Here is a 19,646-nt window from a genome sequence, read left to right as displayed (position 1 = left end):
CTCTGCTAGGAACCAGGCCTCTGGCCTCTTCCTCCCAACTCAAACATCAACTTCCACCAAAATATTCCAGGCAGGGAGGGCTGCGTCCTCAGGAACGGATTCCTCCAGGCTTGAGTCACTTCCACGCTATCTTTCCAACGTGCTGACTTACTCGCTTCGTGGGCCTGGGTTAACAGAGGCCCCGCCGTATCGTTTACCAGACAAGTGGGCCTCCAATGGCACCAACAGCCCTTCCACATGGAAAAGTTAGATCATGTGGCAGACACCCAGCAGAGGCGCTGACACCCACGCCAGTCCCTGGGTGCCCTGGAAGACCCTCGCCGCGACCAGAGACACGGACAGGGGTCGCCGCCACCTCGGAGACCACCAGCCTCCACGGGCTTCTCGAGGAGCCTCTGCTGACTGTGGGGTGCTTCTGAGCTCAGCCTGGAAGGCGTTGTCTGGCACCCCCGGGAGGCGGCAGCCGTGCCCTGTGACTCACAGCTGTTTCATGTGAGCAAAACACTGGGCAGCACCCTAGACACACACACACACGCATGTGCACACACATACACACGTGCACACACACGCGCACAGATGCATCATTAGCCCCTTTACACGACGCGCTTATTTCAGTATTCCTTCTGGATGCAAAACCCACCTATGTGCCCGACTCCCTGCCCAAAAAAGACACACAAACAAAAATGGGGCTGTTTTCAGTTAGTGCTGGTGCTGAGGACACCGGGCGTCGGTCATGTGTTGCGCCCTGCGCCGGGCCCTTTACAGATGGTATGCTGCCCACTGGAAGCTCACGCCGTCTTCCGAAGTTGTGGTGCATTATTCCCGCCCTAAATATTCACTGGAAGGACTGACGCTGAAGCTCCAACACTTTCCACTTTCGAGTGGAAAGAGCCGACTCACTAGAAAAGACCCCGATGCTGGGAAAGATCGAGGACAGGAGGAGAAGGGGATGACAGAGAATGAGATGGCTAGATAGCATCAACTACTCAATGGACACGTGAATCTGAGAAAACTCCAGGAGACGGTGGAGGACAGGAGAGGCTGGTGTGCTGCAGTCTACGGGGTTGCCAAGAGCAGGACACGACTTAGCAACTGAACAAGAGGAAGGAGCGTGCGTGCCCAAGGCACGCCTGCTGGGAAATGACCCCACCACGGCTCAGCTATGGAAGGCCACAGAGTCTTTCACCTAGAGAAGTCCAAATCAAGGCAAGGAAGATTTTAGTAGCTTCCGCCCAGGGCAGCTGGGATTTGAAGTGGCCTTGCTTTCCTGTCGGTGGCCACGTGAAATGGCCCCAGGCACCTATGCGCCTGCCTAGCACGTGACAGCCTCTCCCTGGCATCACTGTTCCCTTGCGCTGGAACCTTAGCTTACCTGTTGGGCCCTGACACTACTGGCCTGATTCACCCTGGATTATAGTAAAGACCAAGCGAACAGGCTCTGAAGTCACACTTCCTCATTCCACTCCTCACTGGCCTCTTGGCCTGGGGCAACCTACTGGACTTCTTTCCCACCTGCAGAGTGGGATAAAGAAGAACCAACCCAGCTGGAAGTGACGCCTTCGATCGGGACTCAGCACAGCGCCCAGTGGAGAGCAAGTGTGCTCATCAGGAACCGATGCGCTGATGTCCCTGCCGCGCCGCCCCGCCCCGCCCTCCACACTGTCCCTGCCTGCTGTTCTCAGCCAGCAGTTCCGGCCTGGGCAGTAGTAGCTCCAGCCTAGGTCACACCTGAACGTACTATACCGCCCCAGGCACTGGAGGGAAATGCACCACTGAGAGCCAGCTCTGCCCAGAGCCACACTGCCCTCTCCCCCCAGCCCTGCCAGGGATGCTCCCAAGACGATGGGATTTGGTATGAAACAGGCTTGACTTCACTCCTATCCAAGAGGCTAATGTGTGGAACAAAGGTATCTCAGTAATTTCTTCCAAGCACTTACAGTAACACTGAAACCATCTTTGTTTTTTTTTTTAACACTGATTTTTCACTCTCTCCCCAGAATATAAGTTTTTCCAGGGCAAGGACTTTGATCCTGTTCACCACAGAATCCTTGGTCCCTGGACAGTGAATGACACACAGCAAGCCCTTGAAACAGGCAGGGGTGGGGAGAAAGGGAGGAGTTTTACAGCACGTGTGTGTGCGCATGCGTGTGTGTGCATACGTATGTGTGTGTGCGCACACGTGTGCGCCAAGTAGTTTCAGTCGTGTCCGACTCTCTGCGACCTCATGGACCACAGCCTGCCGGGCCCATCTCTGTCCATGGGATGCCATGCCCTCCTCCAGGGGATCTTCCCGACCCAGAGATGGAACCCACATCTCCTGCAGTGGCAGGCGGCTTCTCCACTGCTGGCACCACCTAGAGCCCCCCTTTACAACATGGGGCCCCCCGGAGGCCAAGCAGCTCTACATTAATAACTTGATGCACAGCAAGACTCTTGACCCAGAGTGCCTGGTCAAGAACTAAACTTTGATGGTCACCAACGACACTGTCAGTGCGGCTCCAACCAGGCGTCTCAGACACGAGCCGGCGGTGTGGCTCCAGAGCAGCACAGACAGCGGGAGTCTTAGCGGAGGTCCTGGGTGTGTGTCCTGGGTGAGTGTGTCCTGGGTGTGTGTCTATATGTGTGTGTCCTGGGTGAGTGTGTCCTGGGTGTGTGTCTATATGTGTGTGTCCTGGGTGTGTATGTATGCAGGAGTCTTAGTGGAAGTCCCAGGTGTGTGTCCTGGGTGAGTGTGTCCTGGGTGAGTGTGTCCTGGGTGAGTGTGTCCTGGGTGTGTGTGTATGTATGCGTGAGTCTTAGTGGAAGTCCTGGGTGTGTGTCCTGGGTGAGTGTGTCCTGGGTGAGTATGTCCTGGGTGTGTATGTATGCGGGAGTCTTAGTGGAAGTCCTGGGTGTGTGTGTCCTGGGTGAGTGTGTCCTGGGTGTGTGTCCTGGGTGAGTGTGTCCTGGGTGTGTATGTATGTGGGAGTCTTAGTGGAAGTCCCGGGTGTGTGGGTGTGTTTGTTACCACATGACCCCAAGGAGCACAGCCACAGTACAGGCTGAGAACCGAGAGACCTGGGTTCGTGCCCCTGCCTGCTGCTGACTCACCACGCAGGCCAGGGCTGGGCCCGAGGTGGTTTGTCTGGCAAACAGCAGGGGCGCCGCATCAGACACATACGGCTGCTGTGCTGTGGTAGGGGCCTCACGGCTTCAGTGCAGACGATTCGGGTAAAGACAGACTATCATCAAAACGATGTCGAGCTGCTCGTATGGGTAAGCGTATTCACCCTTTATTTGAGAATGCCTTCTTTTTTTGAGGAGGGGGGGCAGGGGGTATTAAAATGTCTGAAATTTTATGATAGGATGGGTTTTGTTTTAAAGGTTCACAACCCAATGACCTCCTCCTCCTCTTCTTTAAATGTTTCTGGCCTGGTTAAAGCAAAAAAATGAGGCAGCCAGTTTTCTGCAAAGTGGGATCCAGTCCTTTCTGCCGCCCAAGCAGATCTGGGTATTTTCTAGGTTGGCATAAAGGCGTAGAAGCGCCCCCTGCCACCCCACTTTATAACTCAAGTCCTTCGAAGAACAAAGCAGATTAAAGCAACAGGGCTGCCACAGGGCCCTGCCATCCACATGGTCGGCCAGGGCTCATCTCTATGCTGCCAGCACCCGCCAAGGGCAACCAGAGGGCCTCAGCTGCTGCTGCACGCGGGGAAGAGTGCTTCTGGGCCGCGGAAGGTGGTGGACGGCTCGCCTTCTCTCTGCCAGGGCAGCCGGGCCGGGGGTGCAGCAGGCATCTGGAGACCCCCTCCCTGCGTTCCTGGGCACAGCACAGCTGTGGAGACTGTACCTGAGTGCCCGGATCTGGCCCACCTGGAAGGTCTGCGCCTGGACTCCTCAGAATCTATGGCCGGGAACTAGCCCGCCTCAGGAAAACTCACATCTGAACTGCGACTCACAAAGCCACGGCGGAGCACAGACACACTCAGGGCACTCGCGAGTCACGGCTGCCTCACCCAACGGGGAGAAGCACGGGGCGGTGACTTCTGCCTCCCAGATAGACTCTCAACGTGGGCCACATCCTTGTATACACCTTCGCCCCACCCATCCCGTTTCTCTGATCAAAGATAAGACGCTCTGTAAGAATAACCTGACTGCCATCACGGGGAAGGAGGAGTGTGGGCTTCATGGCGAGCCTCCACATCTGCACAGCAGTCAGGACCCGACCCAGCCCTGGCTCAGTGGGATGTGTCCTAATCCTCCCTCTCCCCACCCCTCCACCTCTGCCTGCGCCCTCGGAAACCACCATGCTGTCCTACGCACTATTCCGGGACACACAAGTCTAAGCACGTGTTCCTCCACTTAAAAACCCTCCCTGCTTCTGGATAAGGGAATGCACTGGTCAGCTAGATTCCTGCTTCAGATACATAATGAATAATATTTTAGTATAAGAATGCCTGACTTCCCTGGTGGCTCAGATGGAAAAGCGTCTGCCTGCAATGCGGGAGACCCAGGTTTGATCCTTGGGTGGGGAAGATCTCCTGGAGAAGGGAATGGCAACCCACTCCCGTACTCTTGCCTGGAAAATCCCACGGACGGAGGAGCCTGGTGGGCTACATTCATGGGGTTGCAAAGAGTTGGACACAACTAAGCAACTTCACTTCATCATAAGTATGTCTAATTATACTGATCCTAGGATACTGATCCTACCACCCTGCAGGGATAAGCCCAAACTCCCAACTTCTTTATCAAGATGCCAAATTCTTTGGATTCCGCAGTGACATGGATGTGAACTGAACCCCAAGTGCTCTGGGGATGGCTGTCCTAACACTGGCCTTGGCCACCAGGTTACTCCTTCCTCTGCACTTGGCATTCTTCACCGAGCCCCAAGTCGGCTCTCCCAGAGGCTGGTCCCCGACCCGAGCCAGCAATGCACACACTGGCGGGTGCTCCAGCTGCTCGTGGAAGTGGGTGTCAGTCCTGTGATCTGAGGCCACAGGGTTTATCTCTGAAATCCAGTCAATCAGTTAATGACTCTCTCCCTGCCCTCATCCCAACCCTACCCCACCTCCTCCTCTTGTCAAATGCTTACAACAGGGAAGAAATCCCATTAAGTCTCAGGGATCACAAGCTTGCAAGCAATTTAAAAGGAAGGACAGGTCCAGACAAAGCTGGGAGATCCCTTCGATGTGCGTTTCCTCTGCGGCCTTATGGCCCGAGGCAGGCCTGTCTACCACTCGAGGGTGGATGGTTTCTGTCCAGGCTGCCCATCCGATCTGCTTAACGGCCTTTGCGAGCAAGGTCCAGAAAACACAAAGGTGTCAGACCAATCCAAACTGTTGGGGGGGATTTAAGCCTAATTCCAAGTGATGTGGAATAATAAACAAGGCTGCCTGGGCCAAGACAGCCGTCCCGCCCTCCTCCTGGTGGTTAAGTTCAGCCCTCCACCACTGGTACCCACCCCCACCCGGCTCACAGGTGCCCACAGGCAAGACAGGGTGACATGGGCGCAGCGGGGGGGGGGCGGGGGGGTGGGGGGGGCTGTGATAAGCCCAGAAGGTGGAAGGCAGGAGAGAGGCCAGTAGGCCTCGATCCACAACCTCAGGGGACACCGTAAGCAAGAGAAGAATCGAGAGGAGGAGGAGGAAGGAACCGCCGGCGCCTGGTGGGGCCCGCCGGGCGCTGTCAACTCCGCCTGTGCCGCCTCCTTGAATCCTCCGAACGACCCTGCATACAGACTCGTGGTCCCTCTTCCAAAGAAGGGCCTTAGGGAAGTCACTTGCCCCAAGCCACACAGCTCCCAGCCAGTGTCTAAGAAGAGACATGCGAGATGCAGCTGGGTTAAAAAAAAAAGAAACAACGGGAATTACATCCCCTCTTGCTGTTGCCCCAGACGGCATACTTTCCCACTATCGAGCCCAACAGCTGATCACATGAAGAGATACAAATCAGAAGCTTCCGGCCACGAGCGAGGCTTGTGTTCAGGCCGCCATATGGTTCTACTTTGTCTCTTCCCCTTCTCCAATAGTTATTAATGTTGAAAAAAACTGCTCAACCAGAAAGAGAAACTCGAGATGAACCTTTTAAAAAAAAAAAAAAAGCACAAAAGCCAGGCCAGTTCAGCTCCATGGATAACCTAATTCATGGCGCCCCGTACCTCAGCTTTTTGTTTTTTTTTTTAAATAGGGCCAAATGAACACATTCTGTCTTTTGATCTGCCCGCTGGCTGAGAGCCCGCCACCAGAGAGATAAGAATCGAAAACAGACCCTGATCGCTGGGTCGCACGCTCAGATGGGGAACGTGGCCACAATCACGGCTGGGCAGAGCACAGCGGGTCAAAATGCCGGAGCTCCCTGCCCGCGGCCAGCAGAGGTCTCTGCTTACAACCTATTCCTTTTATTTTTTCCAGGGCCTCAAACTTCCCCCGATTCTCCCTAATAAAAATTTAAAAATGAGAGTGTTTCTAGTGACACACGCCCGCATCAGAAATCCAACCTATGGGGAAACACCAACCCCCAAATCAAAGCCAGGTTCAAATCCTTGGTCTGCCACTTCCTGGCAGAGTGCACCCTTCCTGAACCTCGGAACTGGGGGCTGCAGAGCCTGCCTCTATGATCCTGAGTACCAGGTGCGTGTGAGGTGCCATGGATTCAGAGGCAGATGAGGTGGATGGGTGCGGCCCTGCTCTTGCAAAGCGAACTCCAACCACTGGAAACAGGCAAGGCGGGAGGAGCCTCCCCGAGGGCTGAGGGCCATGACAGGAGGGGGGCCACAGGGGCCAGGGACCTGGGAGGCAGACTGACAGGACCAGGAGTGAAGGAGTGGGGAGGCGCTGCCTCGGAAGAGGGGAGCCGGCACGGGCCTCGGAGAGGACTCGGAGGAGGCGCGAGTCTGCGGAATGGGGAGGGGCCTCGGCTGGGGGAGCGGAGCCTGTGGGCCCCTTCCAGTGTGACGCCAGGCCTTGCACTGTTTTATAAAGCGCCACCCCCACCAACCTCCCAGGTTTAAGCACGCGCTCGAGGACCCACCTGTGAAGGCGGGCCCAGGCCCCGATGGGCGGACACGGTGAGGGGCTGCCGCTCCCACTGCCCCTCCAGCAGGCTCTGGAGGGAGGAGAGCTGGGGAGGACCTGGGGTCTGCACTGCCCCTGCCTGCCCCCTTCCACCCCTGCTGCACCGCGGGCCAGGACCCCCGCACCAACCAGCATGGCCCAACCCCAAGGCTGCCAGCCCCCTCGTGTCTCGGGTCCTGACCGTCTCCCAACGAGACTATCGAAGGCCTCGCAGGCAGTGCCCTTCAGTGCAAGTTCAGGCTCTTCATCTGCAGACTGAACGCTCTGAGAGGGCTTCCCAGGAGGCTCAGAGCCAAAGAATGTGCTGCAGTGCGGGAGACGCAGGTTCAGTCTCTGCGTCGGGAAGGTCCTCTGGAGGGGAAATGGCAACTGACTCCAGTGCCTCTGCCTGGGAATCCCATGGACAGAGGAGTCTGGTGGGCCACAGTCCATGGGGTCACAAGAGTTGGACACGACTTACTGATTAAACACCACCACCACTCTGAAGAAAACGTGAACTGCACATGATGAGCATTAAGAAGCAACTTCCCGATTTCAGCAACATTTTAACATGCGTGAGCTGTGCCTCTTGGATCCGGGCCCCGGCTCGAGCTCGATATCAGCACGCACTGCCCGCCGGGTTCTGGCGCCAAGGATCTAACACACGTGCAGCTGCCAACGTTCGGAAATCGGTTCCGATCTACACACAATACTCTGCTCGGAGACCCATCTCTCACGTGCCATTAACAACAGAAAGCTTTCTCAGCAAACAGTAAGCCCGTGCTTCTTCTCTGAGGCAGGTGCCTCAGACCACCCCCAGATGGGGGCAATAGAAACTCCCCAAATAATAAACAAACGCAGACTTCCTGGGCTAGGTTTCAGCCCCTCATCCCCCAGGGCTCGGCCTCCAGGAAGCTCACAGCCTGGAGTGAGAGGCCAGAAGGGTTTTTCTAAGGGAGAGTCAGAACAAAGAGAAGACAGGCTGAAAGGAGAAATTAAAATCAGGACACGTGGGTCGCCCAGGGCACACAAGGTTCCTGGTTTCCACGTGTAACCCTACGCTTCCCGAAGGGGGCGGACCAGGTGCTCGGTGCCTAATTAAATTCGCCGTTCCCTGGCCAGCAGTGACCTCATCACCTGTGTGCACAGAGGGGCCAGGGTTTTCCTAAGCTGCCTGCCTCTCTAAGAGCTGGACCCCAGGGATTGGGCACGCTACACAAGCACCTTCGAGAAGTCAGAGGCAGAGACTCACTGCATCCCACGTTACCCAGACTCCGTCCAGAGGGCTGCACACAGCCACTGAGCCACAGTCAGGGGCTGCAGCACACAGGGCGGCCACCGCCTCGGCCTCGGGGGGCAGCGGGCAGAGGTGCCACCCTCCAGCCCGGGCCCAGCCTCCTGCTGCAGCCCTGCCCACGAGTCCCCCCCATCGCTGTCCCCCAGCCCGTCTCTTGGCCTGGATCACCTGTCCCCCAGTGCCACCTGGAGAGCCCCACTTCTCCTGCAAGGTCCCCTTCCACACACGCCCAAGGCTTCCTCAGCCACGGCGATCCCATCATCCACGGTCTGCGGGCCGTGCCCGATACCCTGGACCAGACCCAGCCTGGGGCCCAAGATTCAGGGTGGGGGGCTCTTTCCTCAGGGCAGGGAGGTCTGCACGCCCCAGGCCAAGTGGGATACTGGTAGGGCTTCCTAAACGTCCAGTCAGTGGGACTGTTCTGAACTGTGGAAAACCAGGGCCACTTGGGGGGAGCTCTGATCCCTCTTTTATCTCCTTCTGGCCGCGCTGGGTCTTGGCCGTGGCCTGCAGGATCTTCCATCTTTGCTGCAGCTTGCAGGATCTTTTCTGTTGTTCCAACACGCGGGATCTTCGTGGCGGCATGTGGCATCGTTTCCTGACCAGGGATCAAACCCCAGCGCCCTGCACAGCGAGTTCGGAGTCTTGGCCGCTGGACCACCAGGGAAGTCCCCAAGTTCTGACCTTCTGAAGCTCCCCCAAACATCCCGAGCTGGACCAGCGACTGGCTGGGTGGGCGAGATGGACACGGAGGGCCATGGCCGGGGAAGCGCCGCGTCACCGTGACCTCCCGAGTCCGGCACAGACTCAAGCTTCCGTACCCTGTCCCCGGGGGTTGCCAACTGCTCTGCCCCCCCACTCCACGCAGGTGCCCCCAGGAGCTGCGCCCACAGCCTCCCTCAGTGAGGGAGGCTCCTGAGACAGAGCGGAAACCTCCTCCCAGGCAGCCCGCAGCCCTGCTTTCTCAGGCTGAGGGTGAAAAAGCATTATTAAAGTGCTGGCTGCATTCTTACAAATCACCCCCCAGCTTTCTGGGGAAAATACCAGGTAAAAATACATGAAAACTCATTTTTGCAAAGACAAAGCGATTTCATGGGCAGGACAGAGGATCCCTCTGTTTTAGTTTACTATTTTAACACCATCAGTATTAAGGTGAAGATCCTAAGGACTGCGCACTTTTCTTTTTAAGTGCCTGCTATGCACGAAACACTCTTCTAAGCATGGAATACATATCCTCATTTTAAAATCATGGCAACCCTGTACGAACCAGTTTATACCAAATTTCTTACTACTCACAGAGGAGTACACAGAGGCACAGAGAGGCCGAGCTCGCACACTTTGGAGGCGGCAGTCAGAACTGAAGGAAACCCACCCACTCCCACCCTGGGCCCCTCAGAGCCCTGCAGGGTGGCCTGGGAGCTCATGAGCCTCAGGGCCACGCAGCCACTGAGCCACATGCCACAGTCCTGGCTCTGCCCACCACACGTTCCAAACTCTCGTGACCGCCACCTTCTGAACCACCCGGACAGTGCACCAGCCCGTTAGGGTTCGGCGACACTACTGATGCCACGTGTGCGTGTGTGCGCGCGCGTGTTTCTGAGAGGCAGGGAGGGCCAGCGCTGGTGCGCCACGTTATAGGAGACAGACCCGGCAAAGCTGGTGGCTCTTTTTTTTTTTTCCTTTCCCCTCCCTTAGCACAAAAACCATCCGGGCTGGCTGACCACAACGTTTCACACCGGATTCCTTCCACTGAATGGATGTCTCAGCAAGGTTTTGTTTTCATTTCACTGAGTCACTCAGAGAAAATGACCGCACACCAAGGGAAGCTGTAACTCTTCCTACTGGGGAAACAGCTCCACTCAGGAGCAACAGATGTGTGCCCTGTGCTGGCCGTGTCTTCCCTGATCAAGAGCGCCTCTGTGTTTCCACTTTGGCTCATTAGGAAGTAAAACTCAAATCCGCCAGATACAGTCTGCCTAAGTGTGTGAGATGAAATCCGCGTCCCCAGGCCGAAAGTCTCCGAGGAGAGAGAGCGGGGCACAGGGGAGGTGCTCTGGGCCCTGGAAGGGGAGGACTGGATGCCGCAGACACGAGGTGCACCACCAGGAGCGCCTCTGGGGTGGCGGAGGTGCGGGCGAGGCTAGGGAACAGGCCTCAAGGGGCTGATGCCTCCACTCGGCCATAAAAACTGAAGCCCGCAGGTGGGGAGTGGGTCACGGAGAAGCCGGCGGGACTGCCCGCCTGGTCAGAGAAGCGAGGCGTGGAGTCTCGAGCACAGAGGGCCACACGGCTCTGTGAAGATGCGGAAAGGCCCCTGCACACTTTAAGGGGGGTGTGATAGTGCATGGGCTATAGCTACATAACCACAGTTATCTCTCTCTCTTTTTTTAAAGACTCAATGGAGAGAACATTCCAGGCAGACAGCACAGGAATACCCAGGGAACTATCATAAGTTCAGTGAAAATACAAAAACACCACTTGGGGTTTCTAGAAGGTAAGAGGATGCTACGTGACCTAAGTTCCAGTGTAAAAAGTGACCCCCAAGCACGAGGCATCCGGAGCAGGTCGGATCTGCTCAAGCATCTTCCCAGCTGCTTACAACCTTCCGCTCTCCTACATCACAACAGATCAACGCAGCACCGGGCGGGGACGCACCACCGCCTGGAGGCTGGGGCGGGTCTCAGTGAAGCGGGGCTGGATCACCAGATGAGCCACAGCTGCCCTGGGCCTCAGTGTCCTCATCTCGAAAATGGACCCAAACTGAACAAGGTGGGGCTGTGCTTCTCCAAGGCAGAGAAGAGGCAGTCGGTGGGGGGGGTGGGGGGTGCCGGTGGAGACGTGGGGGCTCCAGGTGGTTAAGAGGAAGAGAGGAAGTCTGGGCCCACCTCCGTCTGTTTTGTTCCAGTTTGGCAAAAGACTGAGTTTGAAAGGAGGGCTCCACTCACTTTTAAAAGGAAAAAAACACTTAACTAGATGACGAGTAAGCGTCACCTCAGTGTTAAGATCCTACAAAATTTCACAGGACAAGACTTAAGTTTACTAACTTACTATCTCTATGACCACTCAGGATATGGTGGCTCAGATGGTAAAGCGCCTGCCTACAACACGGGAGACCGGGGTTCAGTCTCTGGGTTGGGAAGATCAGAAGGCAATGGCACCCCACTCCAGCACTCTTGCCTGGAAAACCCCATGGACAGAGGAGCCTGGTGGGCTACAGTCCATGGGGTCACAGAGTTGGACACGGCTGAGGGCTGTCACTTTCACTTTATAAGAAAAAAAGTTGTGACGTTATTAAAAAAACAAAAAAAGTTTGACATTCTTCCTCAAAACAAAATGCCTACGGAGAAAGGTCCTGGAGAAAGGACCCCAAAGGACCCCAGAGTACCAAAACTAAGCTCCGGGCCCGTCTCCGAGGTGCCCACGTGGGAATGACCCACCACAGGGGAAGAAAGGAAAAGCCTGTGGCTGCAGGACGCACTTCTCTGAACTCTGGCCCAAACTTACAGTCCTAGGAAAGCTCTCTATTTGTAAAGCTCAAACCGTCCCCCTTCCCTCTCCAAGGAGCGGTTTCCCCAGAGCTCCCACTCCAGTTACTCCCTAACCACATTCCCGGCCTTGCTGCTCCCCACGGTCAGGCCGGCATCCAGGATGTGAACGACAGCCCCCTCACTCATCTGAGGTCCTGCAGGACCTGGTCCCCAGCCAGCTTCAAAGGCGGGGACGCCAAGGGTGTGAATCAGCCTCCCAGCCAGACACGCCCTAAGGGGGCGATCCAGGCTCTCCTGCTCCAGGGCCAGCGCCCGCGGCCAGCACCGGGCCTCCTGACGGCCGGCCGCAGAAAGGAGACGCTCTCTGCTTCTGCTGGCCCGGCACCTCCCTCCAACTCACCTGCACCGTCAACCAGAGGGCGAGGTCTGACCCAGACTCCTCGTCCCTCTTCACGAAGTGCTCTGAGCACACCACAAAGCCCTGCTCTGTCAGGGCCCCCAGCAACAGGGTGCCTGCCACACAGTTCCTGAGATGCTCTGAGAGCCAGACAGACTCCAGCTAGAAACTATCAGGGCAAGGCCGCGGCAGGGGTCTTTAGGCGTTCGTGATGCCTCAGGCCTCCGGGGCCAGCTGCTAAGAACGAGGCGGGGCAGGTGGAGCGCAGCCTCCTGCCGACACCCCGGCCCCTACCGAGGCCAGACCCTTCTGAAGTCCGTCCCTGAGGCTGTGTGGCACTTGCACTGAACAGAAGCGCCGAGGACATAGCTCTCGCGTTGATTTTACCCAGAGTGAGGCCAGCACGACCCTGCAGTCCCTCACCCAGAGGTTACCGGAGCGTGGCCGCCGCTGCCAGCGCCATGCTGACACTCAGACCTAAGGACCACAACAAAGCGAGCCCAGAGCATCTGCACACGCAGTCCCAGAGAGACCTAAACTTCCCCTATGGAGGCGGAATAAACGCCAAAAGAAATAAAACCTTCCCCCAAACAAAAGTGGGGCTTTCAAGGAGACTTGCTGAGTGGGGCAAACATTTTGGAAAGATGGAATTTTAAACACAAACACCAAAGGGCAGAGATTTGAGGCAGAAGAGCTATGCACGCAGCTGGGAGGCCCTTTAATTAGGGAAAGATTTGCAAAGCCTGCGGAGCATCGGGCAGATCTCCCCTGGTCTCCGGTATGGGAAGAACGTGTAAGCAGTGGGGTAGTCGACCAGTTCGAATCTGCTGGACACTCTCACCGAGAAGGAGGCGCGTGATCTGGTCCCTGGCCGCCTTTCAGGGGTCCCAGTTCAGCTCAGTTCAGTCGCTCAGTCGTGTCGGACTCTTTGCAACCCCATGAATTGCAGCACGCCAGGCCTCCCTGTCCATCACCAACTCCCGGAGTCCACTCAGACTCACGTCCATCGAGTCCGTGATGCCATCCAGCCATCTCATCCTCTGTCGTCCCCTTCTCCTCCTGCCCCCAATTCCTCCCAGCATCAAGTCTTTTCCAATGAGTCAACTCTTCTCATGAGGTGGCCAAAGTACTGGAGTTTCAGCTTTAGCATCAGTCCTTCCAAAGAAATCCCAGGGCTGATGTCCTTCAGAATGGACTGGTTGGATCTCCCTGCAGTCCAAGGGACTCTCAAGAGTCTTCTCCAACACCACAGTTCAAAAGCATCAATTCTTCGGCACTCAGCCTTCTTCACAGTCCAACTCTCACATCCACACATGACTACTGGAAAAACCATAGCCTTGACTAGACGGACCTTAGTCGGCAAAGTAATGTCTCTGCTTTTGAATATGCTATCTAGGTTGGTCATAACTTTTCTTCCAAGGAGTAAGCGTCTTTTAATTTCATGGCTGCAATCACCATCTGCAGTGATTTTGGAGCCCCCCAAAATAAAGTCTGACACTGTTTCCACTGTTTCCCCATCTATTTCCCATGGAATGATGGGACCGGATGCCATGATCTTCGTTTTTTTAATGTTGAGCTTTAAGCCAACTTTTTCACTCTTCTCTTTCACTTTCATCAAGAGGCTTTTTAGTTCCTTTTCACTTTCTGCCATAAGGGTGGTATCATCTGCATATCTGAGGTTACTGATATTTCTCCCGGCAATCTTGATTCCAGCTTGTGTTTCTTCCAGTCCAGCGTTTCTCATGATGTACTTTGCATATAAGTTAAATAAGCAGGGTGACAATATACAGCCTTGACATACTCCTTTTCCTATTTGGAACCAGTCTGTTGTTCCATGTCCAGTTTTAATTGTTGCTTCCTGACCTGCATACAGATTTCTCAAGAGGCAGGTTAGGCCCCAGGGGTCCTTAAAGCAACCAAAGAGGACTGCCAGGTCTTGGACAAGACAGGTGGGACCTTCCCCTTCCTAGGGGTGCCTCCCACAGACAGCATGCAGGAAAGCTTTTCTGTAGGGGAGATTTAAGGCAAAAACAGAAGTCAAGGGGAAACTACCCGGGCCCTCCCGCCCCGCCCCGCCCTAGGAACTGTTTTTTCCCTCTGCGTGTACTACGCAGCACTCTCAGCCATTTCCAATGGACTTAAATATCCTGCGCACGGGCAGATGATCTACAGTCACATGGGAAGATGGGATCCCCTGCTCTGTTCAGAGGGAACCCTGGACTCCCGAGGGGCCGGATTGGAAGTGATGGCTTTCCCCAAAGAGCCGCCGTCCACACTGACCCTCTCCTTCCGGGATGTGAGGACACTCAGTGCAGGTGACGCTGGGCCACCGGGACTTGACTCTGCTGTGGAGGACACCCTGTGTGAGGGCGCCCAGCAGGTATGAGAAGAGTCACCAAACCTCAATAAGGGCCCCAAAGGCAGACTCTGCACCCCTCTCCTCCACCAAAACCCAAGAGCTCAGGAAAAGATGGAAAGTCAAAAGTTGACTCTGGGGTCCCTCGGGGGCAGCAGCTGTTACTGAGCAGAGCTGCAAAGGTGGCCCTCAACAGGGCACCAGACTGGCAGGATACAGGACGTCGCGGGTTGCTGTGGGTCAAACAGGACAGAGGCAGGGGGCGCTGGCAGCTCCGAAAAGCACACTGTCTCGGAAGGGCCAGTAAGGCCATGCCTCCTAGAAAGGCATGATGTGGGCAGAGGCACGTGGAGTTACCTTAGGAAAGGGCCCGTTTCCCGGCTCCAATCTTAAAAAATTACACAGCGCCAACTGATTGCTGGCCCTTCCCTCATCTGCCGAGAAAGTCTGAGCAGCGACCAGCAGCTGGCCCTCAGCGAAGCTGGCATGGGCAGCCATCACCCGTGTGCTGGCAGGGAGCCGTGAGGCCCAAGCCAGGGCCCACGCTCAGGGGCGGGACCTGGGGCAGAAACGCATGGCCCCTGCCCTGCCCGGCCGGCTCCCTTGCTGCCGCCCCGCTGGACGGTGTCCTAGGTGCCACCTACTCTGAGGGGCTTTCCCTGAAACCCACTCACTCAGGGAGGGCTTGGTGCCCTGGGCGGCGCTTGCACAGAACTCCGCCTTGCTCTCACGGGAACCCTTGCAGCAGAGCCTCCTGGCCATCTGCTCCCCCCTTTAAGGACACAGAGCTCACTGCGCCATTGCTGACCCCAGGGCTTCAGCTTCGGCTGCAGCCCTCAGGAGCCTTCCCTGAGTGCCCGTCACGCGCCCCATGAAGGAGGACAGAGCAGACACGCTCCCCGTCCTCAGGGGCTGAGAGCACAGGTGAGCCCCGTGGCTGGGGAGGTGCAAGGGGGTGGGGGGTGAGGGACAAGCGGAGGCAGGCAGGGACACCAGGCTGGGCGTGAAGGTGTGCTCCCAGTGAGGGGACAGCGCAGACCTAGCAAGGCAGGGCATGGGGCCTGCAGGAGACCCTGGAGCAGGGGGCCTCGGGGCAGGCAGGAGGGGGCCACAGGGCCAGGTCACGTGTACTCAGATGGAGACTGCCGTCTGGGCTCAACCCTGCTGACAGGCAGGAGTCAGGAAGGGCCACACACGGTGAGCACCGCACGTGCAAGGCTCCTCTGGCTGCAGGTGGGGGACCACGGCCACAGAGGGCCTGGGGCCGGTAGGGTCACCGCTGATCTCGGAAGGGCAGCACAAGAGAGGCTCCCTGGACTGCTCCCCACGGGGACAGACACCCCTTCGGCCGGCCGGCTGGCTGGAGGCGGCGGTGCTCTCTCAAAGTGACCGCTCTGGGCTCGTGGATCGTGTCTCCACTCGCCTCTGGGGGTTCTGAGCTGCGCCCAGCGCCGCTGGGGCCTGCCCCGCCCCTGGGTGCCCAGCGGTCACGCGTCTGCTTACTCCACTGTTCTGAGCAAGCCCCCCTGCTCCTGCCGGGAGAAAGCGCCGTCTCCCAGAACCTGATGACGCGGGCCTCCCCCTCCTTAGAAGGACGCTGGACAGTCCCGAGCAGGGCCAAGGGCTCAGGGGGCGGACTGCCTGCCCCTCCACTCACCGCCCGCTGTCCTCGGGGCCGCGAGGTCTGCCCTGTGGTCACGGCAGCCCGGGCTGACACTGACCCGGCGTGGCGGAGACTGGGGCCGGCGTCCTTCTCCTCCCGGCACACATGGGGAAGCCGAGGCACAGAGAACTCAAGCGGCCTCCCTGAGGTCACCCAGACGTGCAGGGCACACCCGGAGGCCGCGGAGTCAGGCCCCAAGAGTCTTTGCGACTTGCAGTGACTTCTGCCTTTCCACAGGCTGCCCCCGCCTGGGGGCACCAACCCTGAGGATGAGGGGCTGCGGTCTCCGGAGTTATGTCAGCTTCACGAGGCACCTCGGTCTCCCTGCAAGTCTTGGCTTCGGACGATGCAGCATTGACAGAGCCTCACATGCCCCTGCCCCTTGCAGAGCTTGGGGGTGGGTGAGATCATGGCCTCGTCAGGGCTTCCCCGGGGGCCTTAGCGGGAAAGAACCCACGTGCCGATGCAGGAGATGTAAGAACCATGGGTTGGCTCCCTGGGTTGGGAAGATCCCCTGGAGAATGGCATGGCAACCCACTCAGTATTCTCGCCTGGAGAATCCCAGGGACAGAGGAGCCTGGCAGGCTACAGTCCATGGGATCACAAAGAGTCTGACTCGACCGAAGCGATTTCGTGCACACGTGCACACACGCATTAACCAGTATCTGCTGAGCTCCGACGGGGTGGTCGAGCACCGCGCAGGGTCTGGGACACAGGTGAGCACAGCTCCATCCCACAGGCGCTTCCAAGCCAGAGGGTCCCGGGCGCCAATACCACGAATTCACAGCACACCATAGACCGCAAGAGCTCTCAGCCAGGCCCTCCCGTGTGAGACAAGGCTTCCCAGACACGCGGGGCTGAGAAGACGAAGCACCAGCGAACAGGCAGGAAGACGCTGGGGGGACCATGGCAGGCGGGCACCGCTGGGGGCCTGGGCCACACCCCTGCTCCCGGCTGTCGTCCACACACACTCAGATACTCGTGTGAAATGTGAAGAAAGACCCACTTGTGTGAAGGATGAGCGCTTCCAGCCCGGGGCCAATCTCCTAAAGGGTTCTGTTCCGAACCCAGGTGTTACTTCAGCTTCTAGTCACCAGTAATTAAGGGTGCCTGTACATTCCAGAATAGCGGACGCAGAGACTAACGCTAATTAAATCTCTTCTTATTTGGCTTCGAACCTCTTGAGTGGCCTGCTGTCAGACGCTTACTCCAAAGCCTCCATCTGACATAACTCCTACCACCACCGTCTGTAACATCCAGTCTGCCCTTAGCTTGAAGGATTCAGTTACACAGAAGGGAAGAGGCCCACGGGACCCCCAAGTCTGGAGTCTCAGAAGAGCCGCTCACACCTGCCCTCCTGTCCCCGAACGCCCGCAGTCTGGAGGGGAACCGTTGGCGGGGGTGGGCACGGCCCGCACGGCCCCCTCGTGAGGCCTCTCATGGGCAGGCTCTGTGCGTCTGTGACTGACAGGCTCTCTGATGAACCTTAATTGTGAGCGTGATGGGCCCAGGAAGCCAGCAACAGATGCGGCAGAGGGGCAGCCGCAAACCGTCCGACTGATGGATAACAAGCGTCTGGCCTGATGGGGCTGCTGACCCACAGAAAGAGGGGGGCGGCGTCCCTGCTCAGCCCTGCGCCGTTTCTGCAGCTCTGGCCCCTTCATGCGAGCGCGAGGAAGCCCACTCGTGTGAAGGATGGGCGTCTCTGCCACCCCCATCTGCCATCCCCCGACAGAAAGAACGGGGGCAGCGGTGCCACTGCGGGGTGCAGCCATGGCCTGGACGCGGGGACCGTGTGAGTGTTGCCACGGACACCTGTGCCTCCGACTGCATCTCGGCTTAGAACTACGGAAGCCCCAACTGGACGCCCTTTCAACACGGGAAGGTGAAAGCCACACTCTGTGAAGACGGACCAGCATCCTGCTGGTGCTAACGACTGGGACGGTATCTGCGTCCAGTCCGCCGTCTGCTGGTGACCTGCGCTGACAGCAGAGAGCTGCTCGGGGGAGCTGTGGGGCACAGAGCAGGCGGGGAGGGGCGTCTAACCCTGCTGCCTACTGATCAGCCGCAAGGCTCCGACCAGCTCGGCAAAGCTTCCAGTTTCTTCATCTGTAAAATGGGGCTCTCAAGAGTCTGCTCCAACACCACAGTTCAAAGGAATCAGTTCTTCAGCACTCAGCTTTCTTTTCTGTGGTGCTGGAGAAGATTCTTGAGAGTCCCTTGGACTGCAAGGAGATCCAACCAGTCCATCCTAAAGGAAATCAGTCCTGGGTGTTCACTGGAAGGACTGATGCTAAAGCTGAAACTCCAATACTCTGGCTACCAGATGCGAAGAACTGACTCATCTGAAAAGACCCTGAGGCTAGGAAAGATTGAGGGCAGGAGGAGAAGGGGATGACAGAGGATGAGATGGTTGGATGGCATCACCGAGTCAGTGGACATGGGTTTGGGTGGACTCTGGGAGTTGTGATGGACAGGGAGGCCTGGTGTGCTGCAGTTCATGGGGTCACAAAGAGCTGGACATGACTGAGCAACTGAACTGAACTGAAAATGGGGCTAGAGAAGACTGACCTTGTGGTCAATGGGAAAGGTTATCTTGAGCCGCCTCTGGCAGCTGACACTTATCGAATAAAGCCAGAAGACCGGCATGGTGTTTATTTGCTTGCACTTGACCACATCACAATTATACTAGTCTGGGGGGACCTTAGAACCCCACTCAGGCCCTCAAGGCCATGTACTGCGCTAAAGCTTTCCATTCACCATCTCCAGTTCTCAAGATCCGTGTCGTCAGACTCGTTTCCTAGACGGGGAACTCGAGACTCTGAGGACACGCCGCTAAGCTGTGATGGAGACGAGAGCGGAGTGTGGCTGGGCCTTCAGAGTGTGAGCCGAGTGTGGATGGGCATTCAGAGTGCACGGCACTCGACTGACTCACACCCAACTGCTCACACTAGGAGCTGCCCTAAAAACATCTAACCAAGAATTTCACAGAACCGTGACCTCCAAGTATATGCAAAAAAAGGGTACTTTAGCCTGGCGAATGGGGGTGTGGGTGGGGCACAGGGAGAAGGGAAGCGCTAAATAGCCCGTCTCTAAGGGAAGCGCAAAGCAAACGGCACTGCTTCCAGCCCGCCCCCAACGCCACTCTGTGGCTGATGACGCACGTGTGGGGTGAGAACAGGCAGGAGTCAGTGAGAGGCTAAAAGAGCCCCCAGCACGAGCAGCAGCTTCACGGAGGCTCGGAGGGGCCACCAGCCGTGGAGCAGAGAACCGCCGCCAGCTGACTGCCAAAGACCCTCAGGGGTGGGACTGGGTCTCAGACTGGAGAGCAGGTGCCTGGGGTCACAGTGGCCACATGGACGAGGCAGAGAAAGGTCAGACAGGGGTTCAAGCCAGGGGCAAGAGACAAGCAGT

The 19,646-nt window shown here is 57.3% G+C and overlaps 1 protein-coding gene across 1 annotated transcript in view; it reads right to left on the bottom strand.

Annotated features, from left to right (window-relative positions):
• CAPZB (capping actin protein of muscle Z-line subunit beta) overlaps positions 1-19,646 on the bottom strand; it is a 138,891-nt gene that overhangs the window by 40,655 nt on the left and 78,590 nt on the right. The window lies entirely within an intron of this gene.

The sequence above is a fragment of the Budorcas taxicolor genome, chromosome 2, assembly GCF_023091745.1.
Source record: "Budorcas taxicolor isolate Tak-1 chromosome 2, Takin1.1, whole genome shotgun sequence".
NCBI lineage: Eukaryota > Metazoa > Chordata > Mammalia > Artiodactyla > Bovidae > Budorcas > Budorcas taxicolor.
This window is presented reverse-complemented; position numbering and strand designations above follow the sequence as displayed.